At 35.8% G+C, this 11,686-nt stretch overlaps 1 protein-coding gene across 1 annotated transcript in view; it reads left to right on the forward strand.

The window, feature by feature from the left end:
- Positions 1–5,033: 5,033 nt before the first annotated feature.
- Positions 5,034–11,686, forward strand: part of LOC128021176 (protocadherin-16) — an 88,466-nt gene continuing 81,813 nt past the window's right edge. Inside the window, exon 1 of the mRNA XM_052608182.1 lies at positions 5,034–5,512. The gene's annotated coding sequence lies outside the window, so the exon portion shown is untranslated. The remainder of the gene's footprint in view (positions 5,513–11,686) is intronic.

Below are 11,686 nucleotides of genomic sequence, written 5' to 3' on the forward strand. Positions count from 1 at the left end.
ATAAACAGGATGCAGGTGACATATCCATTTGCGTATTCTCTGGAACTTGACCTTCCAATCTTTCCCTTTTTTGGTCATTTGTCATTTAACTTGGCAAAGCTGAGAGAATGACTGAGGTGGAGGATGACTTTAGCAATGCTGCCTGCTTTTTCAGTAGACCCTTTAAATCTCATTTATATGTCGTAATGGCAAGAATAGGCCCATAAAAGGGGGGAAATAAGGGCCCATGGATATGACCCCTGCGTGTGACCTTGCAGGACCTTGTCGAGTCTGAAACTGTTTTTTACTGAGTTCTGTCTTGGACTGATAAGAAGTGATTAACATAGATAAGAAAACAGCAACACAATAAGGGTGAACTTTCAGCATATGATGCCAAAACTGCATACAGTTCACTGCATTATGTGTTCACGATACACACATCCACCTCCTTGCACACCCACAATCACTCACAAAGCCATAATCATGGAACGCCATCATTACACATATTCTCACACATATTTCAGTACATGCACATGCACTCATACAGAATAACACACTTGTCACTAACTCTAGTGCTTGTTATAGCGTAATGTTGAGTGACTAGGCACAATGCGGAAGAAAGGCCAAGTGTTGTCCAGAGTTTGTTTCTTTCCCACGGTGCTTTTCAAAGTCAAGGAACCACAGGGAAGGAAGCTGATGGGGAGGTTTGTCGCCTTGGCAGAGGCGGCCATGTTGATCTCCCCAAGCACAGTGCTGGACACAAAATGACTCATAGGAAGTTCTCAGGATTTTGCACTTCCTGTTTTCAAAAAGCTCATTTTGGACTAATTTTTGTCTTGCAATATTACAATTCTATTGAACGTATACAGAACTGTTCAAAAGTATTCTGAAAGAAGTCACATTAAATTAATAAAGAGTGAAATTAAAGACATTTACATTATTTCACAAATTAATAATAAATGCTGTTTTTTTTTAAGAACTCTAACAAAAAAGTATTCCACAAAATTATTTAGCAGCAGAACATTTAACATTGATAATAATTAGAAATGTTTTTTGAGCAGCAAATCAGCATAATAGAATAATTTCTGAAGGATTTGACATTAAAAAATGGAGTAATTGCTGTTGAAAATGAAATTTTAAAATATATTCAATTAGAAACTGTTCTAATTTAATATTTGCTAAGTGCAACATGTGTCATGTATGTCAAGGGATATCCAAAAATCGAAAACAGAAACAAGCAGAGATCGAGGCAGGCAGCAGAGAATCACAGTCGGTATAAACAATCCAAAAAAACATAAAATAATCTTGCTGACTCCAAACTTTTGAACGTTATATATACTTAACATTAAAACCAATATCGCTGAAGTTAAACTTTAGCTACATGCGAAAAATGTCACATCATTCAAACTTCAAACCAAAAGTACCATAAAATTTGTGGGGATAATCACAGCCGTACAGCCGTAAACTACTTATCCATCAATATTTCTGCACAGGAGTGAGAAATGGATACAAATGAAATCCAAAGTCAACGCACAAATATCCGCAGTGCAGTGTATCTTGGACTGACAGAATCTCCCATGAGTTTATCCAGGGGAGATCTGTGATATGACAGCTGATGCTAAATAAAATCTGCACAATGGAACAAATATGTTTACATTGTCTGTGTCTATATAAGGACAATCCTAATAAATCACATTTAACTGCTGTTGTTACTGGATTCAGAAAATGATACTTTTCATGCCTAGAAAACTGTTTTTGCTTTCTGTAGTCTTTATTGTATCCTTATCCTTCTCTAATTCCCTTCACTTAAGACCTTAAACGTCTCATACTTAAAAACACAGTCCAGCCCTAATTGCATAATCTCTCCCCAATTTTAAGCAATAAGTGAGAAAACAGTACCAAAGGAGAGCTCATTGCTTTGAATGTGATTGTGCATATTCTCTGTATTATATTCCACACAGAATCACAAGCTGGAAAGCCATCCTCGCAATTCATCTGTTTTTCACTGAGAGATGATTTTATTAGCCAAGCCTACTCGAGTTGACAGAGAAGACGCAAATGTTTTTGCGATTTCCTTCCTGACATATAGGCATGAAAGTTTCATGACGTTGTGTTGAAATAAATCTATCAGGATTTGACGAAAAACAACTGTCACGGACTGAGTTTACTGAACTTGTCAAAATCTGTGATTCTGATGAAATTCCAAGGTTTCCGAAATGCTCTAAATGTGCATATTAAATCCATTAATAGATTATGGGAAGTAAATGATTTCATGTGGGGTGAAGATACAGCAGAAGCCTCCACTTTGCTATATTTTGCCAAACAAAAATAAACTTATAATCTGACTGATTGACTTTGTAGTCCAAACTCTGTCAGTTGTACAAAATAATATACAGGCTGCTATGACATAATTTCTTAAAAAAAGACAATTTCCTCTCCTTTCATTATGATAAATGACCTCATCCTGAGTTTTAGGAAAGAAAGTGTGAACTCGAGCTGGACCCGACTTTTTGGCTGAAAGGTAATGCTGATAGATAGATAACAGAATAAGGAATTTCTTTAGAGTTTGAGTAAATATTTCCTTAAAACATACTGTTAGCAAAACACTTTCCTTTGTAGAATTTATAAATGTACAGATGTAAAAAATGGCACTGTCCAAGCCAGTGAAAAGTTGGTTAGGACAGCCAAACTCACCCTGTGTGCATGACGCTGGCACCTTAGACAGAAACCCTTATTAACTCTAAATGAGTCGTAACCAAATGACCTCAGAGATTGGACTCAATATTGATGTCCATTCAGCTCAAAGATTGAGATGTCTTGAGCAGAGGCCTTTCATAGGTACCTGTGTCCCATTTCTCCTATAGATAACAACAGCAATGGTGGGAAATCAGCAATGGAAAAACTTCAAAAGCAACATATAGCTCAACATGTGTAGGTTGAACTCTGTGAGATTATTTTTAAATTGAGTTTGTGTGTTTTAGTATGACTGGGAATATGCATGAGCCTCCACTGGCTAAATATAATTGCATCTTGACATAAAATCAGAGATATCGTCAGGCTGATATCTGAAGGTTATGAACAGAAGCCAAGTGTGTCCTCCACCTCTAAGGCTTCTCTGGGAATAAATCCTAAACCTTGTGGGGAGCCTCTCCCCAAACGCTCGCACACGAGAAATGCAACGTCACCATCTGCTAACACTTAGAGGCATGTATCATGAGTTTTGTGGTAAAGTCTTTTTTATAACAGAATTGCATTGCAAATAAATTTACATATGCATGGGGAGGATGACTGAGGTTTATGAAGGACGTAAATATTTATGCGTAATATTCAGATTCTAACTGTGGAGAAAATGGAGAACAATGAATGTGATATTTACAAGAAAGACTTGTGCATAAGAATACAAATTGTAGCTTTTATATTGAATTGTTTTACATGGAAAGATTGTGCTCTCCTTTTGCAGGTTTGTATTTCTGGCAGCAACCTTTCTCCCTACTTAACTCTTGGATGCATTTGGAGGGGGTTGACCTGAAACTCAGGTTGATAAATGGCCTTGCTGTCACTGGTGCTGCTGTGTACTTAGACTCCATCGGTCTGCAGGGTGTACGCCCAGACTCCCTAGACTACTAATTACGTCCAGGAAGATGTCCACATTAAACACATGTTCATTAAATATGTGACATTAAATAATGAGCAATACTAATTTATTCAAAAAAACATTATCAAAGAATTGTAGGCATTCCCATTTATCTGATAAAAAGAATCCAGTCTACTCAACCTTTTTGTACCAACCACAGCCCCAAACCTATATATATATATAATTTTTAAGTTTTAATTAATTACATTTCATTGTTTTCATTTTTTGCATGCACAATTTAATCGATACAGTGCATTAAATATAAACATATTTGATTTTGAAAAATAATTTCAATAATTGTATATATTGTATATAAATATATATATAGGCTAATATTAGTTGAATTAGTTGAATTAATTTATAATATAATTAATTTATATAGAAAACATTTTTTTAAATAAAATTATAATGTATTTATTAATATTAAAATTTGAATTTGGACAGGAATTGTGCTTATCACGAAAATAATGTAACAGTGACAGGCACATAATCATATATAGCTTAATTATTAAATAATTATTAAATGATACATATTATTTATGTTTTAAAACATTTATCATATTTATCTAAATGTATATACATGCATAAGTTGTTTTTTTAGCATGTGTGTTTGGCAGTGTTATTTTTAGGGTTACTGTAAATTACCATTTCATTTGTATTTGTTATTTATTTAAATTTTAGTTCAATTATGTCTGAATGTATTATGTCTGTATAGGTTATTACGTTTTAGTTTTATTTAATTTGAGTTATTTTAATACTTCAACAAATTAAATGGAAATGACATAATATATATATATATATGTATATATATATATATATATATATATATATATATATATATATATATATATATATATATATATATATATATATATATATATATATATTTATATATACATACATATATATATATATATATTTAATTTATAAATGTGTATGTATGTGTGTGGTTGTACTGTACATACACATGTAGTTTTTTTTTTGGGGGGGGGGCGTTTGGCTTAGTGTTATGTTAAAATCATTATTATACTCTTTTACCTTTTGTTATTTAATATTTTGAATAGTTTTTAGCTTTATTTTCTGTTTTTCATTTAAATGTTAAGTTTTGGAATTTTTTTTATTTCTTTATCTTTAAAATATGTATAGGTAGTATTTATACAGTTTTAGCTTTTAGTTTATGATCTATTTGTAGCTGTTTTAATACTACAATTGATTACTTCTGTTGTCTTCATTTGGATAAAAGCGGCTGATAAACTTCATGTAATGTAATTTAAATGTATATACACATAACATAAATTACATACCCCATCAAACTACACATCGGAAGAGGGTCTTGAATCTGGTTCTTTGTCTTCAGACCACTTCTCAAAGGTAGAGCATGGTGGCACTACAGTCTACATGAACAAGTCTAGTCTTTTCCCCAGTCTTCATCTTTTTTTCCCCCCTTTGCTCCCCTTTTGTACCGCTCCCCACGTGTCGAATATATTAGCTACCCAAATTAGGATAGGCTGGGCCTGATGTGGGTGTCTGATTTCACTCGCGGAGGTGCGGTGTATCCACAGAGCGTCCAGTCCATGCAGCTCTGGATGCTGAGGTGACCGTTATCTGGAGGAGCGCGTTACTACTGAGACTCCGAGGAGATCGAAGATATTCTGATCCCGTTCGGTGAATGGAATAGTGAATGCGGACCCGCTCACACCTGAGGGATAGGCTACTATATTCACGGAGTATCTGCGTGGGATTTCAATCTCTTTCCTATGGATTTAATGTTGATGTGTTAATCTTACACAAAAACAATCCGTTTGCGGCTGCGAACAGGCTGGATACATCTGCATACAAATTAGGTTTGAGTGAAACAACGGATGCTCACAGACAGCGGCGGTGCTCGGTCAGATGAATGTAAGAGTCGTTATCCTATCGCTCACTATGACTCAAGACAGTCTGCTTAACACAAATACTGACACCTTTAGCGTTCTCAAGAGAAAACGCTGGGGTGCTGCATGATTTTAGCGACATGTGGGATATTGATCAGTTTACTCCCATTCACATTTCTGTGTAGGCAAAACCAAGCGCTTCTTTGTGTATGCATTAGTAGACGGGCAGTTTCATTCATTCTCTTAGGTTTTCTACCCCGATGAGGTGAATAGCCCATGTTCGCGTCAGCTGGTAAAAGCATATCTGTGTGGATGCGTTACAATTATGCAAGAAATGAAAAAGCAACTACAAATAGATCCAGAAAAAAATTAATAAACTAAACCAAATTAGTTAAATCATCTAGACCTACTTAATGTTTAGTTAATGAGTTGTGAATTCATTCTCTTCATGTGTGAAAGGCATTACACCTCTGAATATGAATGCATAGACAACAACCCTGGCTTTTAGTTATTAGTTTGTAGTTTGTAGCTAGTTTGTAGTTCCCTTATTATCAAGAACTTAACTATGTATTGTGGATCTCCACTGTTCTGTGGTGATTGATTCAAGACTGCACTGTTTTAAATCCACTTCTCTTAAAATCTTATTAAAATGCGGCAATGTATTTTTTCTGTGTTCAAAAATTCCAAGAATGATGTACAGAATAGAAAACTAGCCTACTTATTTTCATTGTCTGCATCATTATCTGTGTTTGTGCATTCAAGAACCGTTTTTAATTTAGGCTATCTGCATTAGTTGGGATTTTTCAGTGACCCTATCGGGAGGTTTTATCGTTGGCCCGTAGGTGGCAGCAAGCAGATTTTATGAGTGAGTGAATCATTCACTGAACTGATTTGTTAAAATAATAATATGTATTTTATGAGGTGGCTAATTCATATGTTTTAATTCACAGTTTTTTACGTTTTGTCTACATGGATGGATAGGTTTAGGGGTGGGGTTTGGTGCAGGTCATTCGTACAAATTCATACGAATTAGCTACCTCGTAAAATATGTATGAATTGGCGTGAGATCAGTTGTTTTGAGGAGCGCAACACTAAATCCAGCTTTGGTGGAACAAAGCTGTTATTGGGCAATCTGTCCGTAGGATTTAACAAACGCACGGGATCTGTCGAAATATTCTTCATGGCATTTTATAATGGCAGAGACAAGAGCAATGATGGATGTTCATCAAACATTATGTTCTAAAAAGTCATTGTTGGTTCCATTCAGACGCCGTGCTTTCAGGAGTGCTGTTTGCATTGGAAGAAACATCTGTTCATTGAACATTTGGCCTGTCAATAATTGTATTTGTTTTGTGCTTAATAATTGGACAATCTTTCGAATGGGTGGAGCTTTGCAACAATTTGATTCAGATGACTAACAGCGCTTTTAATTAAAATCAATGGTCAGTGAACTCGTAATGTATTTCATTTGACATTTATAAGCCTATTTCTTGCACAACGCTATTTGTAAATATTATAAAAATACACTTATGATATTTGTTAATCAGTTTCATATTTGTTTAGTAGCAATTTTTAAGGGCAACTTTGCAAACAGACACATATTTTAGTAAATATTTTGGTTGATGTGATATCTGATTCTCCTCTCTTGAAGGTTATAGGCTGACATTGCCTGAAAAAAGCAATTATTAAAGAATCACATGTATTAAAGAATTGATCCACTCTGTTGCTGTAATATCTTTATATAATAATTTATCAGTACCAAGTACAAAAATGATCTTGGCTGCTCTGGAACCTCTTTTCCTGTATTCGATCATAGCTGATGTCAGAAGCGCAGGGCACATGTGCGGCCTCAGCATGAGATGCACATTATAAGGCAGTAAAAGAAAGACTTACCCAGTGAGGGGGAGTCTGTTCATACTTTTGCCCATCAACACTTGGAAACTGATCAGAGGCAACACATGGGGGAAGAGGAGCTGTTTGATTGAATTAGAATAAGCCAAGAGAATAGGATGTGTGTTTCAGTAGGAGGGGGATTTGAAACCACTCTCCCACACAATGCTTGAGTATCATTACTGCAGCTTATGTATTGCATTTCATTGAATGATTGCTTTTTAAGATGAATGCTTATTTGCCACCCCCCGTTTTTTTTTTTTGCAGACATTGAAATTCTAAGATTAGAAGTAAGGACTGAACTCTTTGTTGGTCCGAGGAAATCACGATTAATCTGTTTCCTGCAAACACCGCAGTTGGGAAGGAGAGAAATAGCCCGTTTGCTGAGTGATTTCCTTGTCTGTAGATGTGAGATCTCAAGGGTGTATTTCCATTTCTCTTCCCTTATGCTCTTAATTGAAGCCTTATATTCATCTCAGAATTGTTCTTTGGCGGAAACAGATTGTTTGTGATTTCGTGCACTTGCCATATCTAAAAAAAACAACAACAAAAAACAAAATTTATTTTCTGAAGTTATGCTTGTATGTGCCACAAATGAAGATTTATTTTACACAGTTAATATTCAAAACACTTTTACACTGAAAAATGATTTTATATTGTATTTGTATTAAGTATTTGTTTTTTTTAGCTTTTATAATCTAGTAAATCTACTTGGCAGCCCACCTACTAAAGCAAAGTTCAAAGACTAAATTGCATTTGCTTTTTGTTATCTGTTAGGTTCAGTATAGGTACTACATTATTTTCAGACAAGCATTAACCTTTTTTCACCACTTACTGGACATGCCATTTTCAAATCGCCACGATATGTTCAACAACCAACTTAAAAACATAAGTTGCCAGATTTATGCTCATCTGGTTTGGATATAACTGAACATGCTTTTAATGCCACTCTCGGAAAATAGCTCTTGAAGTCATGTGAAATGTGCAATGTAAGCAAAGAGATAACATTTTGCAGAAATGTTGCCATAATGAGCCTGGGTTGCAGATAATTCTAAAAACAAGACCTTTCATGCAATTCTAACTTCTCTTACACTCCAAGATAGACAACATAAACTCTAAATACACTTTGTGTCTGCACAATGTTCTGCTATTAATTAGCTTACCTAACCGTCTCTATTGTTAGATTTTGGAATCTACTCCCTGGCATTTTAGTTAAGCCAAGTCATTATATCCAAGTGCTCCAGATTGCAGCTTTTCTCCTGGGAAAGGTTTCTTTTTTCCATCTATTCTTGCTTTTCATTTGACCAGGTGGTGATGTACTCCTTCTGAGTGAGGTTACCATATACCCTTTCAATGTACTGTAAGTATTTACTGAAATACTACACCTTTGTTTTGTTTTAACGTACCCCTCCCCCCCATGGGGTTAGCTTAATAAAACAAACCAGACTAATGAGATGTATACAAATCACTCAAAAGACTCTGAGTGCTTCACTCTTTCACCTGAGCTGCTCATTCACTCAGTTATAATATCATTGAAGCATTGAGTGCTACATTGAGAATGCTCCAATGGAGTGTTCAGTACTGGCTCTGTGTCTAAAGGCTCTGTACGGAATATTTATATCTGTAGTAGCATACTTCAGTGCCGTGTGTTTTACCTCTCGTGTCCAGTAATGGTAGTTGTTCTCAAGCATCAGCACTGTTAAATGGGCTGGAAACATGCATGCTTGTAGATAAGGTCAGAGTTTGGACAAGTTAGTGTAAAATTCCACTGAGGCACAGTTCCTTTTCCTTAATGGAAAGGTACAACAGCAGGTGGTGAGTTGCTTTGGGTGTAGGCCTGTCTGTAATTCTAATTTAGACAAGCATCTGTTTTATACATTTTAGCATTTAACTAACCCATTAACGTCTTAGAAGTAAAAACGTTTTGGTAGTTTGTATTAGTCACAAAATTTCTCTTAAAATTGACACGTTTTTATTCTGTCATTAAATCTATTCCACCCAAATACAGAATATTTATTAGAATCTTAGAATCTGCAGCAATTAGATGATTAAGTGGTCTTAACGCCATGTTTAGTGTGTATAGTGGGACATTGCTGTAACCTGGGAGACTTGGGAATCTGAGATGTGGCATCTCAGTGTTCAACATTGGTAAAACAGTGCATCACTACTTATTAATAATTCAGAGATCTCGTCTCTCTCACTGACTCTCTTTTCCTGTTACATCCCATTCCTTGAGAAAGAGCTTGCTGTACACCCGACCCCGATCATAACAGGGAGACCGCAGGTTGTTTCGTTTATTCACTGCAGCTTTCTCTTTCTTAGAGCACACAGTGTGCTTGAAAGGTAATGGCAAAATAATATTTTTATCTTTATTTTTTATTTTATAATTATATATAAGTAGTTGATAAATAATACAACATAAAATAAGTATATCAGATTATAATTTATTCAGCATATATTTTAAAAATCATTGAAACAGCACAACAGCATATGCATAAATCTGTTAACTTTGCCCAGATTTGGAGGAAACCTGTGTGTCTGGGGTGTCTAGCATGGGAAATGTCTCACCTGAGCTTGTGGGGTCACTGCTTTATCCAAAAAAAACCTTGTTATTTCTGGACTTCCCACTGATTGGAGAAGGAAATCTGGAAACATTCCTTCCTTGCCTTTTTGCCACAGAGACAAAACTCCATATTTCCAGTTACTTTCTCAGGAAACCTCATATCCTATTAAACCTGTGCCACCAAGAGACCATAAAAACCAAAGTAGCGTGTGCCTGTGTGGAGAGAAATGTCCGGAAGGCTATATTACACCAATTCCTTAGGGTTACATCAGTGTTGTCCAAACTGAGGGACAAACTTTTCATTCACTCACCTAACGATGGAGATTGTTTAACTTGTTAGCTGGGGGTTTTATCTTTTTCCTGTTTAATGCACTGGGGCTGGTAAACCTCCCATGAACCAGTGGCAAATTCTCTATAAGATATTTAGAGTTGGCATTGGTTTCAACCTTGAACTCACTCTTGATGTCTTAAGCTGTTTTGTTTAAGTGCACTAAGGGTCTTTACACATTGAAGAAATTAGTAGTAATTGCCCTCAGAAGTGTAATCTGGATCTTTATTCAAACACGGTATAGATGACAGCTAAAAAGCGTGTGTTGGTTACCATGAGCTCAAGGAGTGAGTCAAAGGTAAAGCATGCTGATAAGGGTTTTTATTGGGCCTCATATCTTCAGGGTTTTACAAATGTACTATATGAATGGCTATCTTTGTAGAGAATTTAACATTACAAGTCTAGTTTAATACTTTGGAAGGGCAGTCTCAGTCATTGGGGTTCAATTTGCATCAGAATTTTTCATTGGATGTATTATTATATATTATTATTGTTATTATTTGCATTAAGCATTGTTTTCTACTCCCAATTAGTTAAATAAGAAGTTCCTAAAATACATTTGAATTGAAAATAAATTACATAGCCTTTTTGGCAATATTAAAAAGCATAAGCATCTGTACAATGCCGATCCTTGCATTTTTTCTTTAACGGATGCTCAGTGATAAATGATCCATACTGAATTGGTCCTTCTTTACTCCTCTGTCACCTGCTTCCTCAGATTTGGCATAGCTCAACTGTCATAAAAACCAACTAAGCCAGTCTCATATCAGTCAGGATCTTTTACTAAGACCTGCCAGCCACCTCCACCGTTAAACCAACCAGCTCCAGTCTCTTGGCGACAGCTGGATGGCTAAAAGCAGAAAGCCCAAGGAGGTCTGGCACTGTGGTTGGCCAAATACTGAAAACTGAGCGGGAGTGAATTCCATACCCATTTAGTCTGCGGAAACTGTGGCAACTGCTCATCCACATTCAGTCATCTCAGACCCATCATAAGCATGGGTTTTGGTGAAAGATTTCCTCCTTCGTCCCTCAAATAGAGCCAAGTTTCTTAAACTGTTATATCCTACCCTGAGATGGTTTCTGTCTCATTTTCATAGTTCATCATGAATGTAATCTCTTACAGTTTTAATGTTTCAATATTTTAAAATAATAATAATAAGGCTGTCAGCAGTTTGAATGTTGTGAGGAAGATTTACAAATCCTCTGTGGTCCAACACAACACTGAGCCTCTGTGCCTATGCAGAAACGATGTGTGGTGAATAGGACAGCCGCTTTTGGACATGTTTTTGGACATGTGATTTGTGCGTTAGTGTAACACTTTGACAGGCTAACACTGTATAACATGGTAATGAAGGTCTCAGCTGATTAGGACAGACAGCATGGAGCCCTGCTGGTCAACTGTGTTTGTGAGGTAAATT

The sequence above is a fragment of the Carassius gibelio genome, chromosome A10, assembly GCF_023724105.1.
Source record: "Carassius gibelio isolate Cgi1373 ecotype wild population from Czech Republic chromosome A10, carGib1.2-hapl.c, whole genome shotgun sequence".
Lineage (NCBI taxonomy): Eukaryota > Metazoa > Chordata > Actinopteri > Cypriniformes > Cyprinidae > Carassius > Carassius gibelio.